This window comes from Bombus vancouverensis, chromosome 2 (assembly GCF_051014615.1).
Source record: "Bombus vancouverensis nearcticus chromosome 2, iyBomVanc1_principal, whole genome shotgun sequence".
NCBI lineage: Eukaryota > Metazoa > Arthropoda > Insecta > Hymenoptera > Apidae > Bombus > Bombus vancouverensis.
In genome coordinates, this window is record NC_134912.1 from 9,721,175 (window position 1) to 9,745,735 (window position 24,561).

Here is a 24,561-nt window from a genome sequence, read left to right on the forward strand (position 1 = left end):
GATAGGTGCGATCTTGAATTTGGTATTCGATAAATCACAGGCTTCCAAGGATCTCGGAATATTAGGTATTTAAAGATTCTTGAGATATTTGTTTTGGAAATTTTCTAAAGGATCACGTATGCTGTCACTTCCAAAAGTTATTGAGATCTTGAAGACTTTAGAATTTTCTATTGAATTTTACCTGGTATTTGAATACAACCTGGTATTGTTATTATCAGTTCCTTTTTTTACAGTGTACAAGTTTGAAATTATTCCTTTTAGATTACACTTGTTAGTGTTTGAGGTTCCTTTTACCAAATTCACGGAGTTTAGAACCATTTGTATCGAATGGCATTACATCAGATCGTTTCAACAAGTTTCTAAAAGTTCGCGATCACCTTCGTCGGATCCCAAGAGTCGGAGAGTCTTACCATCAAGCTTCTCGAACTTAAAGTCGATGGTGTGGGTCTTCTATAGTCCTATAATTCTCCAAAATTGTCTGTTTCGAAAGTTCGAAGTTGTTTCCAGATGCTGTGTTGTTCTTATCGAATCCAACAAACCCTAGTATCCCCTTTATCAGATCCCTTAATTTAAAAATCGTCTGGTATATAAACTTAAATTTCATATCTTTTAAAAAAACAAACTTACGTTTAGTAATTCTTAAAAGGTTTTAATAATCAAATATTTAAATATCAGGAAATTTAAATTCGTAGCGTTACTTTACCAACTTCTTACAGCTTTCGTATGCAAAATGTATATCGAAAAATTCGAAAGATGTGAAAGACATTCAAGATTGATGAGGTCGCTGGCAAACTGGCTGCTTCGCTTAATAAGCGAAAATGTGAAATCGCAAGGGGTACACTACGGACGAGCAAGCGGTTATGATACTGTAGTTTCGGGGAATTAATTTACGGATTAATAAGGGACTCTGGGGACGTTAGGCATTTACGTTGATAATTTGGGTAGCATCTGGCTCCGACTACTTCAAGAATTCTGGACTTCGCCCCTGAAGGCATTCCAGATACTTTCGGATTAAGAAGACCTCTTCTGTTTTCCCTTAGCTGTTAATCAGAGTATCCGAATTATTTAACGCGCGCAAAACATTCATAATCATTTCTCTGTGTTACAGATATATATGTATTCGTTTCTACGTTTTCATTTCAATAGTGAAATAGAATTGTAAAAGACCACACTGTCCATACCGAAGAACATTTAAGAAATCTTCACGATCCTAAATTCACCGAAGATTTAATCTTTCTACTTCGGACATATAATTCCTTTTCACAAACATTACAAGTAGAGTAGATGCGACGTACAATCCGTAATTAACCCTTTGCTTTACAATTTAATTTGTAATCGCGCTTAGTATAGTAGACAGGCTCTTAGACGATAGAACAAAAGCAATCCTGCTACACACTGCATCTACATGTAGAAGTCGTCTCGTGTTTATTCACTTTGACCTGTAACATGCACTACAATTCTCTTTATGTGAACGTGTTGTAGGGGAAACAGTTTATACGTATACCTAACAGTGATTTTTCACTCATATAACAGTTTACATACGAGCAAGTAGATTCAGACAGCAGAAGTTTTAATCAGACACTAACTGAAACTGCGTCCGAATAAGTAGGGTTTGTATAAACTATAAATGGAGTTCTACTGTACCACAAAATAAAGACTCCTTTTCGTATTTTTCATAATTATATTACGTTTATACACGTTATGATAATAATTATAATTATCGTAAATTGTGACAATTCTTCTTGTTGCGTGGATATCAAAGAAAATTCAAAGCTCTCACACTTCAAGCAGTACCAGGAACGTACAAAGGCCAGAATCCTTTCACGCTGGCTCCACAGTTAACGTTTCATTCGTTTCAGTAGACGTTACAAAGACGCGTCATGAGCTGACGAAAGAGCTTTCATCTTCGATGAAGCAAGTAAAGTATATCTTAACAATTAAGAAGTTGAAACGAAAGCGATGTTCTGGTTAACGAAATCAGGTCAACAGTACGTCGAACTATCTTATCAATCAATGGATCATCGCAAATAGATATAATTAGCAACAACACTAAATTGTCGTACAGACATTGAAAGAAAAACTAACTAACATCTTGGCTTTTCGTGGTTCAAAAAGAAATGTCGAGCATCAAGAAAAAATGAATTCCGTCTGCGTAAATGGAAAGTACCGTTTATGAATCGACGTTTAATAATAATCCATCGTGCAACGTCTTAACGAACTAACGAGGGTACAAAAGCGCGGCTATCCAACCTCGTTTCCCCAGATTTGTTGCTTGATCTCCGTATCTCTCGAGCGGTCTCGCAGAATCACAGCGTGAAGTCTTGGTGAATAGCAAGAGCACCCATTGAGATAGAGGGTGGAAAGCTACAAGTGAAATTTGAATGTCGAAAGAGCGAGACGGAGAGAGAGGAGATTTGTTGAGAGGTTTCTGGTACGGCCTGCTACTTGCTTTGTTACTTATAAATGTACCAACCTGGTGTAAATGCCGATGGGAATTCCATTGAAATACCTTGCATTTTAGTGTTAATATTTTAAAATGACAGTTTAGTGTTTCAAATGTACATTTAAAATGAACTCATTGTTATCAGAATTGGATAGATGTGTAAGCTTTTCGATAGCCTTAACTTCATTGCATGAACGCATGATTAGTGTTATCAATACTGTTTTATAGTGTTATATACGAAGGACTAAAATAAATTTTAAAATTATTTTACAATTCGTTGGTCATCGTTTGATATACAGTAGATATTTAAGAATATCATTTTCATTAGTTTAATCGATTTTTAAACTGATGTAATTTACATTATGTAATTTAATAAATCGTTAAATCACTAAAAATTGTTAAATCTTACCTATATCAATGATTAAAAAATATGATATGTACTATAATAAAAAACTGTATTTCATTATTCGACAGAATCAATAAATTAACACCACTTTCCACATAAGTAAACAAAAAAAGAAAGTAATCTAAAAGGAGCGCAGAACATCATGGGTCTTTGCCTACCCTATATTTTTCGAATTATCACTCTCACACACACATACACACACACAGCATCCTTCAATTTACGTCCAGGATCGAGTCACGTCGTTGTAGCTGCGTATGGCCGAAGAGTGCCATATTATCTCTCATTTACCCTTATTACGAGGGACGCATCGTGCCATTGGTCGTTGAAGCATTTCGGCGTTTCCCCTGGCTTATAACCTGTTCGAAGGAAAGGTCTTCTCCACCGGTGTCCTTAATTAAACCGGCTCATAGAGACATTGCGTTTATACTTTGACCAAGCTTAGGCATCGATGTGTCGTGAAGAATTCGCCGTGTAATGGCACCTTTCGTCCGTCGATTAAGCTTCCCAGAGGAAAGTTTTGATCCTTTCCCATGGATCGTAGCCACGAAAGACGTGGAGGAAAATGTTGCCAGGTCGCGAGAAATGAATTTGTTCGCTACTAATAACGTAGATTTACGGGATAGAAGTTTGTCGATAACTTACGCGGCCGGAATAAATTCTCGCGTGTTCGTGATTCACGGCACGATTTTCAACGGGATTAACTTTGCAAATGTATGGTTATTGCCGGGCCGAATTTTTCCAAGCTTCGCCACTCGAAATTCGCCTCTCGAAGATCATCAGATCGGAACGAAAGCGGGAACCTTAACGAAACGGCTAGCCGGCCTCGTTTATTATTTAAATCGAGGCTGTTAAGCCACGGAATTATGAATTCCATGTATAACGAATATTTGATTTTGCATTTCTGATCCTTTACAGGTCTCTGATTTTATCCAGCTGTCCTTTTGGAAATTATAATCTACGAGAAACGAGCTTGAGTAGCGTTCGATATAAAATTTCATCTTCTTAACGGTACAGTTTCTATGATATAGAATTTGTATTCGAATTTATACAAACAGTATCGTGAGAGAAATAACGGCGCGATATTCTTTCTATTTTTATGCAAATGAAGGAATAATGAGAAATCTGTCAAAAGCAGGATTATTATCATTAGCGATATTTTATACGTTTATATGCACTGAACAAACTTTCTCAAGCGAAAAGAAAAGTACTTTCCAAGCGTGAAACGTATCAAGCAACGTTTTATACGTTACGTAGCTCGCATTCCCCGGTATCGTGACCCGAATCATAATCTCCCGCTGACTACATCGCGCTCATGGATCTTGCATATCGTATTCGTACGTATAGATGGCAAACATTCGCCCAGCGACCCTTAAGTACGATCGATTTGCCTATCGAGAAGAATGCCCTCCTTCCGGTGAAGCCGAAGAAGCATAAGTTTTAAAGGTGATCTGTCACGCGACACGCTAACAGGCTTAAATGCAATTTTAAACTCGCGATATCGAGTTGTGACGAGCTTGCAAGCTAATCGGTTTCATGGATCTTCCAAGGCATAAATCTTCGTTCGACCAACAACGTAAAAATCGCTTAAAACAAACATTGTGCTTCGGAAAGGGGTTTCGCGTAAGACATGTCGGTTTTACCTTTTTTGAGTAAGATAATTTCAACGAGATATATAATAGCAACATTTTTAGCGATAAGCTAGAACAATTTTTTTCTTTAGGTTAAAATACTGTTTCTTGTTAATACTTCGGATATGGAATTACCAAATAGTTGCTTTCATATGTTACCAGGTATATGTTGCAAGTGTATTTAGACACGTATTTTTGTGAATTATTATCTCGTATTTTGAAAATCTTGTAGTTATTCAATTTTTGACTAGGATTATCAGAAATGAAATTTGGAAGACTATCGAACAATTTAACAATAAGTACAAGCTCATTCTAACTATTTCAATTGTAATATGTTCTGTACATAATAATTTACGTGTAATATCAATCAAAGGATTGTTAGGGAATAAGTCTTGCCACCGACACTCGTTCACAAAGTGAAAACAGTAAAAGTTATTTCAATAGATATCAGAATGAATATAGTTCATAAGACTCTATGCAGTGACTTCAATGGCAATATAATATGGTAATATGATTATTTGAAGATAATTGAAGATCATACTTGAATCATACTTGATATTCATCTATATTAATATCGTTCGTAAATCTAAGAAACTCCAGTAACAGATATGAATGAAAGAAAACTTCTCAAAATTCGGGGCACGATTTACCGAAAGAGACAAAAAGATTTTCAATATAATCAACTATTCAAAGGATCGCCTTTTTTCTTCCTTTAAACTTCTCTTCAAGAAAATTTTCGAAAATCGGGGACTTTTGACTCGATTTACAATTTGCTAGCAATCTTTGATCTTCCGGAAGTGACATCGCGACTCTAATGGCGGGCAATTCATGCAACGTTAAATCGTTTAACGTGGCTTTACATCATAACGCCGAAATAACTGGCGGCGCAGTTGCACGACAACCATCCCGAGGATTAAAACAGCGTGATATTCGCGGAAATCAACAAGCTGTCGGGAACAGGTGGCAATACGAGTGGCTCGTTCATTGTTAGACTGAACACGATAAAAATGTGCCGGTGAACACGCGACCGTGAGCGAGACAATAGCGCGAAAATCCAACTTGTCTCCGTGTAATAAACTTGGTTACAATCCCGCGTGAACCCGTGACTTTTTTCCCGCCGATGTTGCCCACTTCATACATCGTGCAATCATTTTTATGCCGGTTGAAATCGTATTTTTTATCGACTCGTAAAAGGACACGCGGTCGAGACCATGCGTATTGTAGGGACTCGATGCCGCGAACAGGCCGACTTTACGAGCCAAAAATTTCAATTCCGACCGCGAAACACGGCTCTATCTGCCAAGAGTTGGATACTTTTGAATTATTCCTCCGAATTATTTATCTTATTTTCTACTTACTTTGGATATAATGACCGCGCTATGACAAGGTTGTTCATTTTGATCTTGAATATTATGGAAATTTGTCGTGATACACAGTTGATTTTTATTGTACGATTATAATATTGCGTTAGATGAAAAATTAAAAGACGAGTCCGTGTGATATAGATGTATTTTCTGATGACGTTACTGTGTGTAGTAACGTAGAAACTATGTAAAAACTATGTGATTTCTGCACATTCTTTACACGCTAACTTAATCTTACGTGTGATAATTTCAAAAAAGAAGCATTTTATGTGGAGGAAATTGAAGATCTATCGAACCAGTTCTTATGAAAAATAAAGGATAATATGGTTAACGTACGGGTGGATGTTCCAGAACCTGAGTGGTCCTCCTAAGACGTCGACCAGCCAACCTCGTAAAGAGAAGTACGAGGACTAGACCCAAGGGTAAGCAGACCTCGTGTCCTCCAACTACTTGTGCACCATGTTATGAGTTTACGACGCGTCCATCGCTATTTAGTGTGCAGACACCAAGGTCTAGCAGCTCGTATAGCCCATAGAAATGAAGATTCTTACATTCATAAAATAGTTTCGAGACTGTGGTTTCTGACCAAAAGATTTAACTATAATACAAATATTCTAAATAAGATACCAAAGATAGCATTCGATCGAAGTTCGTATCAGAAATTGCATTGGTGAATTTAATAAATGCACGGGCAATTGTCATTTGAAAGTTCGATATGTCAGAATTGTTTGAGACATGAATAAATTGTTAGAAGGATAAAGGCAGAATTATTTATCTAATTTCGTAAGAATATTAAGAAGTAATTGATTTAATATACAAGTCAGATGAATATAATAAATTAAATGATTTTCCTAACTTTGGAATTTGCAACAATATGATATAGCACAGTGAATTTTAAAGTATACTTTATATTATGCATAAAATCGTTTCTCACCATCATCTACTATTTTTATTAATCGAATTTTCAGCTAATAGCCCTCTAGAAGCTAATAAAAATAGTTATATCGATGTTTCTCCTTTTTAACTAACAAGACACAAACACAGATCTGTTAAAGTCAAATAAACTCAGTATTTCAAAAACATTGATTTAAATTTATTCGACAAATAGTAAACATTGTTATACGCTTTGCGGTTGAAATAAATTTTATTTAACAAAATACAATACCGCGTTACGTTAGCCACTCGCACGCAAAATGGGCTTACGCTGGTACCTTCTTCGCATTGGCTAAAACTTGTTAGAAGGGAATGAAAGAGCGGCAAAATAAAACCAATTATTTTGAAAATGCGGCACGCTCGCGGGACACTGTTATTTCGCTGCGAGCGTATCTGCATAAATGCATAATGATTCTATTATTTTATAATTTGCCCGGCTCGGCGGACTGCACAGTGAGAAACTCAATTTGTAGAATTATATGTAAATTGCGTATGAAGTTATATTGTTCGCTCATTCGCAAGTCAAAGCGCGATTACTTTTAGCTTCGGCGTTCCTTCGTGCACGATGGAAACGAGCACGTTAACTACGAACTATTATACTCGCTTGTCTTGAATATTTTCCCGCGAAAACGAACGTTGTTCACCAGTCGGAAACCAGTCCATCGAAAAATTAACAAAGAAATAAGCTAAACAGAAAATTTACTCCAAAGTTCTTTGAACGTTACACGAAGCAACATTACGATGAACTGCTATCACGTTAACGTAGACTGTAAAACTTTACTGAAAGGAACTATCTCTATATTTGTTTTTAGCTTCGAAATTCCTTTAACTTATTAACCTATTCGTGACACTCGTATATTTCTTAGATCTGTTTTCATTCACTTGTACCTTTTTCTCTCGATTTATCTTTTTTTCTTCTCCTTAATTAAAAGAAAGTAAGAATATTATGTAAATAAATAAGACAATAATTAAGTTGATAGAAAATGATGGAAGATTTAAAAAAATATGACTTTAATAACAAGAAAATCTTCATCATTGTGAAGATATCACAAATAATTCTCAAACTAATCCTAGTTTTATCACGAAACTAATCATTTACGAATATATGGAAAATATAAAGTGTCGTTCATTCATGAACGATAGATATAAATCTTAACACCTTGCACTCTGCACTCTCTTAACCCGTTGCTGCTTCTCTCTATTGAGTCAAAAGAATCGTAGCCATAGAACAAAAACACACATCCCATTGAACACGTCTGACTATTGTCGAGGAGCTCGAATTCCAGGAAGAAAAAGTGGCAGCAGGACCGGTTGTACATTCTGCTGCGGTCAAGTCAGTCATTCATTCATTTGCACCCTCTAGTTTCCAGCCCTTCTTGTCGGCCTACCCCATTTATCTCTCGTAAGCACGCATCTATGCACACTGTCCTCGGTTCCTTCTTCCATCTTAATTTCCTTCCATTATATCGTCGAGCATTTCAATTTATTCTTCTCATAATGTATCTCAGAGGGTGCCGTGCCTTTACAACTGCTTCCTGTTACATGCAACTTAGATTTCTGTCTTCTAATAATTTATATAACGTGGAGAAATGGCGATGTATTAAACACATCATATCCTAGATTTTTATAATACGTTTATTAATTATTAAGAATTATGAACATCAATCTTCATGAAATTCATCTTAGAGAATATGGAAATATATCCTGCCATTTATATATTGATATGCTACTGTTAAGAATTGAAGGAGAAGTCTTGAATGACATCGTCAAAAATTTATATGAATATTACCAACGTCAAGTCGTCTTCTAAATATAATGTGCATTTATCGATCTTACTCCATGTTAGTATTAGTTATGAATAGGATGCAATTTCGAGCAGAACACCTCCTCACCATAATACGAAGATCAGATGAGACTTCATTTCTTCGTAATAGCTATGGATACAATAATATAATAGTTGTGGATAGTCTCACGCACATTTTATTACATTAATGTCATTAAATATCGATACAAAAAATAAAAATGATTTTGTTAATTTTGTTTCTAATTAGATGGTATAGGAATGTTCTATTCTATTCTGACCGATATTCCTTTTCAATGTCGTCTTTCTTAATCTTTCATAGAAAATTTAACATATACATAAGTACAATATTATGAGTTGCTGTATCAGACTTAGTTCGAACAACATACTCCGAACAAAACGCAAACTGCACACAGAATAAACAGCTACTTTGATCAAAATTTTCAGACCGCAGCAGAATTTATTCTCGAGGATACTAGAGTCAGTATCAAACCAAACGAGTAAATCTCTCATTGACAAATTGTTGCTAAGTTTTCACTGCTTTTAATAACAACTGAAATTCAATAGCGACTATGTACATGCATATATACAATGACAACACAGGTATTTATACGTATTCTAATCTTTCAACGAAGCTGTATCATGTTCCACGTTTCATTTTCGCATCGAATTGCTATAGCCTTGTGAAAGCATTACAAAAGAACATTAGAATAGAACATTACAGAAGAATTAAACGATCGAAACAGGTCGTGATAATTCGAGCGATTCGCTATCTCGTTTTGGTAATAAATTTACCAAGCAAAACCTCTCTTCCCAAGCGAGCTGTGTATCATTTAACGTTTCGCTGTAACCTACCTTTCCCACGTGCGCAATTTGCATACGACCGGATCCGCGTTCCCCTTTTTCGGATTCTTATTCCACATTTCGCGATGAATGGGTCTGGTTGCGTGGCTTCTTTCCGCGCGACAGACTCTTGCCTGCTGCAATGCAGATTCCTCCGAGATCCTTATCGAACCCCCTTTGTCTTTCGTTCGAAGAAGTCGCGACTAGGTGTTACTCCTGTTCGTAAATTCCGCTCTAATGGTCGAACGTTCCTGTTTCTGGAGCTGTTCGTGGAAACGCGAGCCCGTGGGCTGCTTTAAGGGATCGCGAAGTCTTGCTCGTTAAACCGAGAGAAATTGTCGAAGTGCGAGCTAACAAGATTCCTTAACACGGTCTAAGTAATTGTGGGAATAAGGTCGAGCGGGGAGACTGTTGTAACAGTCATTTGGAAAATTCGCCAAATATCAGGGGAATTTTAAATATTGTGAAAGTTAGCTATACGGGACAATACAGTAAGCAAAGTAGGCACGCTGGATTCAAATTATCTCGGGTCTTTCGTTTATCAAGAAAATTATTCCGTTCATTAAGGTATCGAAGTTTGAAATCAAATTAGAAGCAATTTTCTTTTCAGCACACTTAACCTGGATGATCTCATAAGAAGTTAAGCCGGTGAGAAAGTAGGAATACAATATTCTTGTTGTTTATCACTTCGTGTAAGGAAGAGAGTAGAAAAAGCGAAATTGCGCGAATAGCGGCAAACGTAGAAGATCGTTTAATTACGATGATAAAATTTCCTTTAGCTCCTTGTACAGCCCTTTCAAGTCGCTCCAAGCGATCGAGCTCTCGTTTCTGTTAGCGATAGTTCGTGATTTAATTCGAAATCAATCGTTCTCGCTATTTCAATGAAACCAATACCTCTTGATAATAATTGATATCTACGAGCATCTTGCAGAAGTATCCTTCAATCGTCTTGTTTTATTTCGGGATTGTTTGGTTTACTTCACATCGGTAGCTGCTTTTGAACTTGTTCATTCTCGTAACTTAATTGTTTAGCACAGAGAAGCTGCCTCTCCTAGCGGAGAATATCAATTAAGAATGAATCTATGAATACCTCCGTGTAATTAACTGGTTACTGCCCTGCATCACTTATAAATAACGTCAATCATCCCAAAGTAGATCGAAATATTATTAAAAAATTCTGATCTAATTTAATCTAGCGATTAGCATCGCTTTGTATTTTTCTAATGCGTTAACTAATAGTAAAGACATAAATATTGAGAGAAAAAGTATAGAAAATCTCATGCGTTGATTTTCACAAAGTTTCTAATTCAAGGAAATTTTTAACTGTACAAAAAATTGAAGGATATTTAATTTTAGCGTGACATAGGGAAACACTAGCGACAAGTTATTATATCAAGTAACTCTATCTTCTAAGAAAGTAACAGTAATTCCAACATACTCTAATCAATGTCTAATTATTATCAATGATCACGTGCCTTGATATCTAATTATTTTTTAAAAATACAATTACCCACGGGGAATAAAATACTCAAGTTGCTTCAAGTACACAAAGAACGCTCGATCAAATTTCCAATTAACGAAATACAAACAAATCAAGACACGCAAGCACGACACGCCGAAACCGAGAGTCGAAACTTCAACAAAGAACAGGCAAGTCAATTAACAGGTCTGAATCTCGTCATGGTTCTCGATACGTACGCCACGGGACTATTTAAGATAATCCGCTCCGCGGTGCGAAGTTCATCGCGTCTGCTGCTAATTGGCATAATTCAGCGGCACGGCGCTCGACGTCGATGAATTATGTCGCGACGAAGCCGACGACAACGGCGAGGACGTTTGGAAATGGTAATGCTCGAACTTCTATTTCCGATATAGCAAATGGTCGTGCTTCCTCGTTTCGCTTCGATTGTCTGCCAGACTTCTCGTAGTAGTCGGCAAGTCGCCGTGGATGACACATTTACCTGTTATTCTACGTGTGTACGTTCACGCACGGACAAACCCCGATGCAACTTCATCTTCAATATTCATCACACGTTCTGGGATACAAGATTTCTTGAGCGTGAAGCGTGTTCATGAAGATTATGTACTTTTCAGTTAGGAAAGTGGGATATGTTTCCGAAAAATATTTCAAAAATACGAAAATTTACAGAAATTTTAGATAAAAAAAGAAAACGTCGTTTAAAGTTTGAAATTACAAATCATCTGCAAGATTCAATCTTCATCAAATTTTCAAGTTTGAGTTTGAATGGAACTTAACCACAACCAAAATCCCTTTTGCTTCATTTTTATTTTATCAATATATTTACAAAGCATGTAAGACGTCCCTCTGATGTAGCAAGTGCAATACTTTTCGTACGTATCCTTGTGGGAATTATGTTAATTAGAATACGACACCGTAACCAAGTTACGATTTACATTGAAATAATACAATTCTTGCAACTTAATAATACCATTACGACGGAGATTGTCTCGAGTGGCATACGTTACACTGAAGTACGACAGTGTAAGAGGTTGCACGTGGGAAATGCTGCTGCGCTATGCTACTAAGTGCCGTAACACCTAATACACAACAAAGAGAAATTCTAATAAGACCCTGCAAGACCCTGCGTCACCATTACATGGAAAGCAATAATAGTATACGAAAGGTACTAGACTGGAAATTTCTAGTGTCTAATTAGGGGTGAGAATTAATCGCAACGTGATGAAAATCGCTTGCCGCTTTAAATTAAATTAACAAATTAATTACAATGAATAAGATAAGCAAGTTAACAAAAATATTTAGAAAGTTATATCTAATCTAAAACAGAACCAAAAACTCAAAACATTATAAAAGATATCCCTGTGGAGAAACCTCAGAAGTCCAAAGAACAAAAAGAGATTCATAGGACCTTGGACCAGAACTCATCTAAATACGTGGATCAAGAAACGGTCAGAAGTCAATGTTCGGAAATAGAAAGAAAAATTCTAGGATCGAGAATCAAGGTTCCAGGATCTTCTTTATGTTACTAAAAATTTGGTATTAAAAGATGTGGTATTGTATATAGCATATAGACCTCTTTATTTTACCTTATTTTACCTTATTTTAATTTTGTTTGATGTTTTTCTCGAATTTAGGTCGCAATAGTTAATTAAAATAACTCCGTATACATATCTACTTCTTTATCTATTCCACTTGTGTGATATCCAATTTACGTTTGATTAATCTGTTCAATCTGATCTCACATGATTCAGACAGCGTTTCGAATACTCCAGCTCAGAACAAACAACCCGTTGCATATTTCAATTCCGCGAATCTCTTCTCTACATAACGTACAATGCCGAATATCTCGATATTACCGATACGACAGAAAACGTGAATTTCGTCGATTCTTCGACGTATACAGACTTCCACGTTCGACGTTGGCACGTTTCCCTCGGGGAAAAGACAACTCTGCCGATGACGTGTTTGCCTTCGTCGAGTTTAGGAGCCCTCGCTCGCGTCGGTGCAAAACTGGGCCAATAACCAACCGGCGATTGCTAAGTTTTAAAATAGAAGCCCATCGAGACGTTATTGACAAATAGGGAAGAAAGACGAGAAAACAGATGCCGAACAATGAACTGCAAACCCAACCGTAGCGTTACAAATCACGGATCTACTGATCCGTAATCCGTGTATTGTGTAAGTTAGATTCATTGAAACGATTGCTTGTCGACACATAGGAATTTGAATTTCACTACTGAATAATTCACTGAATCTGGTGCACAGTATATACGATATATGTAGCGTATAATGACAAAAGAATATTTATCCTCGATTGCTTCTAGGTCAATTCCGTGGAAACATACGCAATAGTGAGAAGTACTTATTGTTTGTATATTTTATAGATAGTTTATTCACACTTTACTTGTTTCAATTATTCTAAACATTTTAATGATGAGACTAGCCAAACGCCATCCGATATTAAACGATTGCAACGGATTATGGCGATCTGAAAATCACAGCGATGCGAGTCCAGATTTTGAGAATTTAGATCCAGTCACGTATTTCAATTCTTAAAATTATCATCCATTAAATTTCATAATTAATCAAGCTGTAACTTTATCTTTTGCTGCAATACAATTTCATGCCATGAAAGACGATAATGGACTCTTTTTATAGTAATACACGCAGAACTTGATTATATGAAACATAGCGGTGATATCACTTATACCACTATGTTCCTTAGATCTCCTTACGTAACTATGGAACACAAGTATTTATAAATAATACCAAATCAATAACGTAGAAATAAATATCGAAATTTCTTTAATAGATGTATACGTATATACAGTCAGATTTTCATTTCAATATTTTGATGAATTTAAAACACACAATTGAAACAAAATCGTCGTTCGCAATTAAAGCAATCTGTCGACAAAACGTTGCCACTTATCTACACAGAGATGAATATTACTCGCAGTAGTAACAATTTGACCTGCTACTGAATCTCGTTTCACAACCAATAGTATCTCCAAGCAGCTCGACTTTCGATTGCCATGAAAATTTAATATCGACATCGCCCGCGAATTCTAGGCTTGTATTTCGGTCGAACGAGATTACGCCGCGGGCGCGGGATAATTTAAAATGAAATGTCGCGAATTTATGGACTCTCGTAAACGACAGTCCGGATCTCCCAGTCGGATTTTCAACGGTTTGGGGGCCGATTCGCTGACACACTACCGCAAAAGAGGGAAGAGAAGGCGTTCCGTGCCTCGCGGAGTACGCCAATGCCGAAATTCACTTCGGGAGGGCATAATACCCGGAATTTCGGAATTAGCACTACCGCTGCCACCACCGCACAATGGAATACATTAAACGGTATGCGCGTTCCAAAAGCTAATAAAGTCTGCTACCGCTTATAACACCGCCGAATACGCGTGCCGATCGATACACGCGTACTTTGCAATTTCGAGTCGTGCGGTATCGTTTGCCCATTTTATATGAGCGCTCCACCTATTTGGCTGAGTAATTGGTACACGAGCTTAGGTTGTTCTTAAGGAAAAAAGCGAGCTAATCGTAAACACGATTGAATTTCATGGTGGAATTAGTGAGATTTGTAGACTTGTTTGAATCTTATGTTCTTCAGAGAAAATTAAACAGGTCAATTAGTTATTGGTAATAAATTGTACTTTCTTAGCTAACTATTTATATTATACTTTTATAGCGTTGGCAGCTTTTTTGAGCGCAGAGATCCATGAGGATTTAGATAATTTTCAATTCTTATTAGAATGACATTTTCTACTTCATTAGATCTAATGAATTTAAAGAGAGTATGTAGTCAGGATTTCCATTATGCTTAGGATTTAAATGAAATGATTAGAATTTCTAAATTTGTATCAAAATGTGATGCAGTGCATTTCTAGATCATTTTAAACCATTAACTGTTGCGCAATTATTTAGAGAATAAATTAAACAAACTTGCTCCAACCTCAGATAGTACTGTAATATAGAAGCAATCGAAGTTCAAATTTATCTGAAGAAACTAGTCCTAAATAAATTCCGAAGAACGTCCTGTCAATATTTTCAAATAAACGTTCCAGGTTGCCTCAAGAAAATTCATCCTAACTTTATTCTCTTTCATCGACGACAGAATGATCGGCTAGCAAAATCGTTTATTCTCTGTTATACTGTCCACCGTTCCACAGGCTGGGTATCGTTCAATTGAATAAAAACCGAGCGCTCTCGTTGTTCCGTGAAGCGTCAAGCTGCGACTTATCGCAACAATTTGCCGATAATCAGCGTCGCTCTAGCGTGATATCGAAAATCCCTTCGCGTTACCGCCACTCTGTTCTTCACCCATAAGAAGATACTTCCGACAAAGCTTCTACGTTCGCCAACCCTCTGCAACCCTCCGCGTTCGTATTTTTCTTCGTTGTTAGCTGGTCACGCCCACGTACACGTGTCCAGGCTGCGAAAGGAGAAGACAGACACTGTGGAGAAGGATGGAAGAAATGGTAGACAGGCCACTGGGCGAAGAAAGAAAGGAAGCAACTGGAGGGCAGAAGTTGCTCTTGTGAGAGCAGATCTTTGTCGTAGGAAATCGAGCGTCATGCTCGACCGAAAGCTTTCGTGGACCAAGCACGTTGCTACCGGCTGATTCCGGTCGATCGTGTCAAACACTGAGTGCGATTTCTGTTGGAAGCGATTTAAGGTTATCGCCCGTTGATTGCGCATGGCCAGATCTAGGAAGCCTCTCACGTTCTCTACTCGTTGTCTCGTTCGCGGCATAATAACGAACTTTGTAAATATCGCATTAGCCAGGCCAGAGATATTGATTCTGTAAAATCGAGGTAGAATTGTCACAATTTTAGAATGATTGTCATGGTTTTGTCCTGTCGTTTGACAGCTACGGGAATATGTTTGCATATATTATGTGTCGTGCTACAGATTTTTACTTTAGGATTTGTTGTTACTAATCTTCTTGGGATAAATGAATTTATAGAAGCATAACTTACATATAACAATACAATAATAACTTATTTGTTTAAAATTGAACGTTAATCGTGTAAGTATCTATGTAATGAAAGTAAGGAATTGCCAAAAAATAAAGTTGAAAACAGTTAAAACAGTTAAAACAGACAGTTAAAACGTTATTACAATAAAAATTTCATCATATAAAGACGTACATCTAACTTTTCACCAGAATGATAATATTCAAATTCTAACACCCTAAACGAGTTCCAACATTATTTAAACCCTCGTCAAACATCAGAACGTTTCTACGACCATTGCGAGCAGAAACATACACGTGACAAACATATAGTAGCCAATTACCAACTTTGAAAAAAATAATTCGTCCGAGTTGACGCAAGAGATCAGCCGGGTCCAGTACGTGTAACGCGGCATACGCTGCGATTTACATGTCAAATGTTTGCACCTTCGTGGCTATTTCTCTTCTCCCGGTGGCTCTTCTGGCGGCAGACGGTTCCGTAGGCAAAGGAAAAAAGATTAAGCGGTCGGAATACAGGCAAACAAATCGTGTGTGTCAGAAGTGCGCGCGCACGCCGGCCGATGTGCCGCATCCGGCACCCTGGAATTAACGCACCAAGTGCTTTTACAAATCCCGACAAAGAGGGCTGCGGTAACAATAAGCCGCGGGGTAAGTGCTTACAAACACCGAAGGGAGTCGAGCGGCCGAGCTCTTTCCACCTATTTCCCTCACCTCTTTCTCTATCACGATGCCGGTCTCTCATCCTCGAATCCACGCTTTTCCCTCGCTCCAACTTCCTCCGACTTTCGCTCTTCCTTCTCTCTCTTGTACCCTTGTGGTGGTACGCACTCACCTGACCCGCGACGGAAACTTTGCATCGCGCGAGCACCCTTTTCCCTTTAATTTTTACCGTCAAGTGCATTCGCACTTTCTTCCGTGCGTTTCCCGCTACGAATTGTTCGCCACCGTGAGTGAGCGAGGAGGTTCAAAGGTTTCATAGACAGACGCGATAACGACTGAATACAAGAGTTTATTAGTGGTGAAGTTTGAATATTGTTCAAGGAACTGGAAAGAATCTGAAGCTTGAAATTTTGAAACTGAACCGATAGTACGAGTTTTGCTTGTACGAGTACATATATCAGTGTTTTACTAAAATATTTTTGTTATTATTTTAAATATTTTTAAGTTAAGCAACGGCACGACTATAGAATTTCACGAGTCAATCTTCCTTTATCCTTTAATCCTATCTCTTCAGCAATTATCTTTCGGTCACAGCTGCTTTTTTCCATTCCTTATTCCGTTGATCCTCAATCAACTTCTCCATAAGCCAAACGAAAACATCTGCGCGTATCCTTAAATCTTGTATATAGAAACTAATTCTCGCTAAAGCGTATACAGGAACGTAGTTTTACTGCCTCAACATCTTTATAAGCTTTGTGGTATTTATGGTCATACAAAACATGTGATATTTGAAACTCGAAAACGCCGAAATCTTATATTGTGTATCCGGTGGACTATTATTCTAACTATGATTCTAACGAATACACGAATACATCAAATCAGTCAACTACGTATATACAATCTTACAAGTACAGCATCTCAGATTTCAAAAGTTTCATGTGTCAAAACGACAGTTCGTCAGGACATGCATCCTCTGCAATCATAATTTCAGATTCGTGTATCCCTCTCATGGAGAACGCCCGAACGCTTTCAAGCAGACAACATTATCGCGCATTGTAAGCAGCCCGCAGGCATCTGACGTCGCAGCATCCCGCGAAAGGATACACGGTGTTCTCCGACGGGACACCGATAACGTCTAGGACGCACTCGACGCACAATATGTCGGCTGACGGAAACAAAAGGAACGCGTTAGCCCGCGAGAACGGTTCCGACAGATAAGTAGTATCCAGCGCAGAAACGTTTAGGTGAATGTAAGAGGCGTCGGACGAAGGAAATTTATGCTTCGCCACGCCGGTACACCGACGAGATTTACACGGGTCGTCCCAGCCTCCAACCGCCTGTCTTCCCGTACGTAATGCGATGTTCTCCGTCCCGTTTCCCTTTCGTCTTTTATCATCTCTCCAACCGTGTACCACGATTCGTGTCTTCGATTGCGAACAACTTGCTGCCATACCGCCGCACAATGGATCCTGTCGCCTCGATATCCTTTTCCGAGAGAAGGGACTCCATCAGTCGCTAAATTTCATTATATCGCGGAAATGAGACGTTCCTGCCCTCTTCTTAAAGACTGGATTCCTTTTGACAACGTTTGAAATCGTCTCTCGATGTTTGTAGTATAAGGAATTTTATTTTTAATAGTCACATCGAAAGGAGTCAATAAGTTCACGTGTGCCTGGCAAGATTTCAAATTTAGTTTTTATAAATTTAGTTAACAATAATCCCTTGTCTAGAAGTTTGTCAATCACTACGTTTGAAATTCTATGTTGTTTATGAATAGACAAATATCCACATGATCCTGCAGATTTCATAGAGTGCAAAACTATAAAAAGAAGTTATCATTAAATTCTCTTCTCTTTTGTTACCCCAGAGAAAGTGTTTTTCTCATTAATCTTCAAATTGAAAATCTGTGGGAATAAAAGAAATAATTATTGATTTTTCTCTACAGATACCATCAAGTTCGGATTAACAGCAAAATTAGCGAGAGATTCAGTATAGAATTAGGTAGATTGACTTAGATAGGTTAACTCGAGGATTAGGTAGATAGAGGCAAATTTTTGATCAGCATTATAGGTAATTATTATATATATACTTAGTTAAAAATTGATACATCCGTATTTTAATTTCTGTCAGTATTACACATGCGAATTGTTAAATATATCGTTTCCTACTTTGTTTTGTAATGCAGAATATTTGTGTGGAATATACATTGCAATATCAGAGATATTGTTACATATAAATGTTAAATAAACCTTGTTACCGTTATGAATGTTAAACATAGGTTACTAGGTTGTGCGTTATTGTACAATAAATACTGAATGAAAATATTAGTACAATTACCTGATTGTTATTATAAATGATAAAATTAGATTTCTCGGGAACAAATCTACGCGTTGCTGTTTTCTGGGAATGAGAGAAATAATTTCATTCCGTCGCAATCGTTTTCCACAAAAGCTATTTATAGAATAGCTGATAATTGAGATCATTTTCTAAAGAAAGTTACCAGGAGAAAGAAATTATAAGAGTAACAAGAAATTGCAAATAACATTAAAAGTCTTACGAATACCACCAACAACTGATTAATAAATCCCTACCTTGCTTCCACATCTTAGCTTCCATTTTCGAAGAACCAGTTCGATAAACCAATTCAACGAACACCACATAATCCCAATATCCCTTGTTCCTTTTGTACTCCTTGAAGGACACCGATAAAATACAGTTACATACGTACACGTTTCTTTTATAGTATTCGGTTCTCAGCGTCGAGTCACGTTCCGATAATTATTTTCTCACCGATGATTCGAACGTTCTCTCCATTTCCCTGCATTTTCGCATCGGCTCGGAGGATCAACTAACGGCGCGAAGAATTAATTTAGCGCGCATTAGGTGGATGCAAAAAGACGAGAGCAGAACGATACCAGCAAGAGGAAACGCGAATGAATCGAGCCCGATGAGACAGGAATATGCACTCTGATGCTAGGCTAGACACCGCAACGTGTTCGCGAACTGCCGCATTATGAATAGCCGGCATGCATTAAAGGATAACCTAATTTCGTGAAATTATATGCGTTGCACCGCTTCTCTACCATCGCGAACCATTCCATATAGATATACGATCTACATGAGCCGAACAAGCCAGAAGGGAGAAATTGTCGAGAATGCCATCGATCTGTCGTTAAACAGCATAAAGTTGCGCGTATACCTGAAGAAAACGATACAGTGAGGTCGTAAAATCGGTCAGTGGTTAAAGTTTCCAACTTTTGACGATCGCAGCAATTAAATACGACAAACAAGAAGAAAAATATGGTTGATGCATTCTTAAAGATTTTTTAATTTTAATGTTACTTCATGATTCAATATGAGGATTTTGCTATGGCATAATGGAAAACGTAAACTATTAGTTCGTTTTTATGACACATCGTTGAATTGTTAACGTTGATAGGAATTTATGTAAAAAAACTGATGCAAATGCTACTTGATACTTAACTTTTATCGAAAATTTTCAACTTTGATCACTGAGCGATTTTATAACCTTATTAATATACGTCCATCCACTACGCGAGTAGTATCAGCGCGTATGATGACCTTTCTTTTATTTTTGGGGACATCTGTTCCGTAATAAATTCCACGGTCTCCCTGTTTGCCACACTGGAAATATGGCCTACTTAACTCACAGAGCGGATGTAAAGTAGGAATTCATACGTTTCCAGGTTTGATAGCGAGGGGATGGTCCTATCTCTCGTGTATGTACTACGTGGAAGAAATTGCTTTTTGCCAACGCCTTGGTCCGGAGATAAAACCATCAACGACACGAATTAAGCGTATTTGCGAATTTATAGCGGGATGTGTCTGAAACAATGTCGATGAAAAATGCTTTAATATATTATATACCGGCGGATCTAGCTTTTCTTATTCGTATATTAATTATGCGCTTGCTTTCTTTCAGCGTGACGGTGTCCTGCTTCGAAAGAATGTTCTGTATTTATCAAGCCAGCGTCGCTCGTTTAAGATGCATGTTAAGGAACGTGGAAGATGAGAGTAAAAGATGAGGGAAAAGTTCTAGATAGCTGTAATCGTTGAGCATGTCGACATTTAATCTCGATCAGCAAGAAATTATAAAGATGAAGAGTATGTGAATTTTCTGTAGTATGTTTCGTGGCAATCAGTTGGCTGCACAGTTGCATGCGTCGCTGTTACTCAGTCGTCATCAGTATCAGACGTACATAGAATAAAATCTCAGCTAGCGACATTAAGGCATTCAGATAACGCAATTGCTACCTGTCCAGCTTGAAAACTGTTTTGAAAACTCGACTTTTTTTGCCGCTTTAAACGATATAAACCATTTATTTCATAAATTGAAAACTAGATATGTAGCCAATGTAGCTTTATTATTGTAATAAAACAACTAAATAAAAATTTATTAACTAAATTACGCTACAAAGTTTCTATATGCCTTAGAGTATGTGATACGTCGATTATCTACAATCTGGAGCAAAAAATCCAATTGTACTTTATAATGCAAAATAATTTTATACAACATCAGATGACATATGAAATATTACGTACACACAGAAATCAACTGATCCAACAACCACTTATTCACGATCGTAAGATCATAAAATTGAAAGGTACAGCAAGGAAAAATACAGAAGATATATGTATTTCATGAAAATACATTTGTAGGTTACAACATACATGCGTCATAAGAAAAGAAAACATCTACCATATTACATTTACCAGATCTTTCTTAACACCATCGTCATTCTTTATAGACAAGCTTTCTACTTTCTATACGTATTTATTAATTTTTTAAATGCCACCAGAATTTCGTACGATTTCTAAAGACAAGAAGACCCGATGAAACAAAATCACGACATAACAAATTGCTCGACACGGTAACGGGGCTAAACGATGAATTCGTTACAAGGGTACAACAAATTCACCTTTCATTCCTCAGTCTAATCCCCGCTGCATACGCGTCTTATCAGATTAATTCAGCAGCAACGACGAAAACATTCTTGCCCGATAGGCAATTAGGAAGAGTATTCCGATGCTTTCGAGCGGAACGTTGTAACGATAGTCGGAGGCAGACTCGACGGGTGTCATTAATCCCCCTGGTGGCTCGTCCATCTTAATTAGCACACCGACCAGCAGCGGACCGGCTCGAACGACACGCGAATGACGGTTTTCCGCGCGAGGTACGTCCAAGTGCATGTGCACTCACTACAATTTTCGAGTTCTCTTCCGTGAGAAAAACTAAAACCGTTGTTTTCTTTTTCTTTACGTTGTCGTTGTTGCGCACGTGCGAACTACTATTTCCCGAGACGTACCAACGACTAATGACTGGCCTTATTATCGCGAGCTTGTCGACTTTGTTCGCGTTAGAGAGTTGCTGTTGCAAAGATATAAAATCCAGTTGAAATTACTTTATCTCTTGTGCGTCTAATGACAACCAGCTTCGAGAATAGGTGAACAGGTTCTATTCACTTTCACTTTTCGCCCAGAACGGATAGAAGAATTATGTTTGATCTAGAATTGGACAATTTGTTCGCTTCCTATTCATCTATCAAAATAACAACGAAATGGTGAAAATTTTTAGTAAAGAAACTTCTAGATTTTAAACTTTCGCAATGATTAGATGATTAGATAATATTCGTGATTCTTCGGCAATCGATCGTATTTGTAATAGAACGTTGTGCTTTGCTCCGATGTGTCGACAACGTCGGGTCGTTTTCTTATCGCAGTTCATCTTCTCAGGGCAAAACTGAAATGATTTCTGGCTCACGCTTCGTTGTATCTTTGCTTCTCAGCTATACCACCATACATCAGTCTTGTCTTTAATTACATCGACTTCTCACAAACTACGAATCGCGAACAAAAATTCTAATCAATTGACCACCGAATAAGACGCAAAGGTAGACCAGCAAATATTCCATTATCGAATCAGCAAAGCCAGTCGAAGCGTGGCCGGCGAGGCGTGCAACCGCGCGGATTTACTTGCGGCTGGCTCGTTACACCAACCGGAAACTGGCAATCGGGCCTTCAAAATTGCACGCGCGTCCATTTCGTGCCTTTTCGAAAGAATTAGGTATGTTTCACGCATGTTAGCTATTGCGAAAAGCTGTCGCGAGAATCACGGAGCCAGGGCAGCGTGCCTAAGCGGTTTGCAGCGTAGTCGCGCATGAAAACGCAAGCCCCGAAAATCGGGAACAGCGCCAATTAGGCCGCGTTTTCAATTGACCGCGTGCGTTTATTAAAACGCACGTTCAATTAGCTTTAACAAACAAACTGGCGCGATATCGTCGAAGACGGAGGTTATTAAATGTATAAATTGTTTGTTGTTGCCGGGTCGATGGGTCGTTCACGGTGCGCCGCATTCTAAAGCGTTCTTAAATGAGAAACGAGCCTCCCCGTTAATTGGAACGAGCCGTGACGGGCGTTCGCGCTTTCCGCTCGATAACGTATCACGATTGGAGCCCGCCGCATCTATGAAAATTCGCGCTCCTTTTCCCTTCGTTCGATTGTTTTTCCCTGTAAGCGAGTACCCGTTTGATAATTCACTCGTTAACGATGGAAAAGCGATTGTTCTCGGAGAAAATAGGTTAGGACGCGAACTGGGAAATAATTCGAGGCAAACGAGCAGTTCGATTGTTACCTGCGATTTTCTGTTTCGAGTAAATTCAATTTTTTTTTAGTCGCAAGTGTTGTTACCATAACCAATTTTACGATGACCGATTTGTAAACCAATAATTTGTCTATTTTACAAATGTTCCAATTTTCTATAGTTCTTTCTTTTATTATCGTCAAAGATTTGATTAATCACAGTATCCCATATTGCATTAGTTTCATACAAATCAAATATTTAGCGATCTCCGTTGCAGATTCATTTCACTCGAACGAACTTATTGTTCAACAACAATAACAATTTCTATGTAGCTATATTATATATCAAAGTAACAGAGGCAAAGAGTTAGTCAGAGGAATTTACAATCCACCATTAATGATTTCTAATATCAATCAGAGTAGATTACTACTGTTACTGCTGCGCTGATTATTTATTTACTTCCACATTAATATCCTTCTACCAATCACTGTTGGAAATCTATATTTAGGCAATAGACTATTTTTGGTTACGTGTATTAACACTGAAACGAGTATAATTCAATGAATCCCTTTCTTTTGAATTATGTAACAAATTAAACAAGCTAGTTGTAACGTAAATAGCAACGTTTACGATATCTGCTCGGGGCAAGTTACATTTCCTGCAATTGCAATGATGTGAGCCTCAACTTGTACTATTACACTAACCATAAGTGTATAATACAACTCTCGGTACATCGTATCCGTTTCAGTTATCGTGTTTCGTAAAAACATCGTGCCGAAAGCGATATGGAAGCAAACACTTTTGTTTCCATTTCATCGAAGAGAGGAAAATAATTCTGGAAGAAGGTCTCGTAGAAAAGTTGCGATCAGTTTCTAAGTTACGTGTACTCGTCAGAAAAAGCCGAACTTGTTATACGATCTAAACGAAATTGTAATATCGTGTAATACTATTGGATCACGAAGCAAATAAATATTTGTACAACAAACAGTGGATAAATCCAACGTAATTTTACTGATCTTAAGAAACTCTATAAACGTCGTATTTCTGATTCAACGTGTTTGAAAACTATTTTCATTCGCGAAGAAGGAATAACGAAGCATCGATGGGAAACGAAAATTAGAAAAAATATGAAATTCGTAGTTTTTCTCTCAGCATAAAACTAACGATATTTGCGTTACTTTTTTGCAACATTCTTTTTTCGCTATTTTTTCTTTCCTTTTCTCTTCTCATAGTGCGTAAAAGGGAAAGCGACGTTGCACGCGTCGGTTGTTGCGAAAATTGAATCGAAAAAGTCGACGAAGATTACGTTTTTTCGTGCCGGTTGTTTATTTAACAAACGAAAGTTACGTAACGAGGCACGAGATGGCGATGTTCGCCCGAATTTAACTTTATTAGCGAATTTGCACTGTATA

At 37.7% G+C, this 24,561-nt stretch overlaps 1 long non-coding RNA gene across 1 annotated transcript in view; it reads right to left on the bottom strand.

Moving 5' to 3' along the window:
* Positions 1 to 18,417: 18,417 nt before the first annotated feature.
* LOC117163248 (uncharacterized) overlaps positions 18,418 to 24,561 on the bottom strand; it is a 231,630-nt gene continuing 225,486 nt past the window's right edge. Inside the window, exon 3 of the long non-coding RNA XR_013061845.1 lies at positions 18,418 to 18,452. This is a non-coding gene — a long non-coding RNA (uncharacterized LOC117163248). The remainder of the gene's footprint in view (positions 18,453 to 24,561) is intronic.